We start from the raw sequence: 2622 nt of genomic DNA, 5'->3' as shown, positions 1-2622 counted from the left end.
TGAACCATCCAGTTCCCCTCACATATTCCCATGGAAGAATGGCGATTTGGGCATCAAGAATTTGGAATCCTCTTGCTTCCCTCTCAGATTCCCACTGAAATTACAGAATTACAGCATTCCCGGTGTCAGGAATTTAGACTCCTCCAGATCCTCAGAAGACATCCCATGGAATGACGGTCTTCCAGGCATGGGGTATTCAGAATTCCCCTCTTTCCCTCCAAATTCCCATGGATATCTGGCATCCTGGGCATTAGGAAATTAGAATTCTCCAGCTCCCCACCCAAATTCCCAGGGAACAACACAATTCTGGGCGTCAGAAATTTGGAACCCTCCAGGACAGCACCCAAACCCCCATGGAAAAAGAGCATTCTGGGGTCGAGAATTGAGAATCCTGCAGTTGCACTTTCAATATCGCATGGAATAATGGCATTCCGGGTGTCGGGAATGTAAGATCCTTCCTACACCCTCTAAATTCCCACCCAAAACCCCAAAGAATAACAGAACTTGAAGTGTCAGGAATTCAGATTCCTTAAGGTCCACTCCCATACTCCCCTGCAATTATGGCATTCCCAGGGTTAGAAATTTTGAAAGCTCCACTTCTCTCAAATTCCCATGGAATAACAGCAATCCTGGCAGTGAGAATTTTGAATCCTCCTGCTTCCTTCCCAGATTCACAGCAAAACTATGGAATTACAGCATTCATAGTGTCATGAATTTGGAATCCTGCAGCTCCCCACAAAATTTTCCGGAGAATAATGGCACTCCAGGTATGGAGAATTTGGAATCCTCCAGTTCCCCTTCCAAATTCCTCTGGAATAACAGAAGTCAGGCGTCAGGTATTTAGAATCCTCCAGTTCCCCACCCAAATTACAGTTGGAACTATGACATTCTGGGAATCTGGAATTTGGAACCTTCCAGCTCCGCAACCAAATTCCCATGGAGTAACAGCATTGAAGACGTCAGGAATTGAGAGGATTTCAGTTGCCCTCCCAATTTCCCATGAAATAATGGCATGCTGGATGTCAGGAATTTAGCATTGTCCTTGCACCCTACTATATTCCCACCAAATTCCTATAGAATAACAGCATTTCAGATGTCAGGAATTTCTAATCCTCCAGCTCCCCTCCCAAATTCCCATAGAATAATGGTATTCTGTGTGTTGGGACTTTTTGCACCTCCAGTTGCCCTCCCATGGAATATGCCATGGAATAATGGCATTCCGGGTGTTGGGAATTTAGACTCTCCCATAAACCGTGCTAAATTCCTAAAAAAATTCCCAAGGAATAATGGCATTCCAGGTGTAAGGAATTGAGATTCCTATACATCCCCCCAAAAATTCCCACCAAAACCATGAAATTACAGCATTCTGTGCCTTCGGAATTTTGATCCCTCCAGTCGTCTCCACCCCCCCCCCTCTCCCCATCCCCCCCACCAAGAAAAAAAATTCCCTTGGGAAAGTGGAGTCCAGGCATCATGAATTTCGAATTGTCCATGTGCCATCTGAAATTCCCATGGAATAATGGCAGTCCGGGCATCAATTGTTTGGAAAACTCCACTTTCCCCCACAAACTCCCATGGAATTGCACCATTCCAGGCATTAGGAATTTAAAATTCTCCAGATGCCCTCCCAAAATTCCCATGGAATAATGGTATTCTGCATGTAGGGAATCTTCAGTCCTCCAGTTCCCCACCCATACTCCCCTGAAATAATGGTATTCCGGGTGACAGGAATTTAGAATCCCCTATAAGGTGCCAGAAAATCCTACAAAATTCCCAAGGAATAACTGCATGCCATGGGGCGGGAATTATCAGTCCTCTACCTCCCCTACCAAACTCCCAACAGAACAATTAAATTACAGGATTCCAGGATTTGGGAATTTGGAATCCTTTAGTTCCTCTCCCAAATTCCCATGGAAAACAGTGATTCTAGGAGTCAGGAATTTTGAGTCATCCGTGTGCCCTCCCAAATTCCAACAGAATAATGGTAGTCTGGCCATGGGGAATTTGAAATCCTCCAGTTCCCCTCACAAATTCCCATGGAATTGCGGCATCCCAGGCAATAGGAATTTAGAATTCTCCAGATCTACTTCCAAATTCCCAGGGAATAACAGAATTCTGGGCATCGAGAATTTGGAATCCTCCAGTTCTGCTCCCAATATCCCATGGAATAATGGCACTCCGGGTATCAGGAATTGAGAATCCCCCACACGCTGTTCCAAAATCCCACAAAATTCCTAAGCAATAACGGCATTCCAGGTGTAAGGAATTGAGATTCCTCCACCTGCCCCCCCAGATTCCCACCAAAACCATGGAACTACAGCACTCTGGGCATTGGGAATTTTGAGCCCTCCAGTTCCCCTCCCAAATTCCCATGGAAAAGTGGGATTCTAGGCATCATGAATTTCAAACCATCTCTATGCCCTCCCAAATTCTCATGGAATAGAGGCAGTCCTGGCATTGATAGTTTGGACACCTCCAGTTTCCCCCACCACCACAAAATTCCCATGGAATTGCAGCATTAGGGATTAGCAGAATTAGGATTAGGAATTTAGAATTCTCCAGATGTCCTCCCAATTTCCCATGGAATAATGGCACTCCAGGTGTCAGGAATTTAGAATCCCC

The sequence above is a fragment of the Erithacus rubecula genome, assembly GCF_903797595.1.
Source record: "Erithacus rubecula genome assembly, contig: scaffold_397_arrow_ctg1, whole genome shotgun sequence".
NCBI lineage: Eukaryota > Metazoa > Chordata > Aves > Passeriformes > Muscicapidae > Erithacus > Erithacus rubecula.
Note: the sequence above shows the minus strand (reverse complement) of the source record.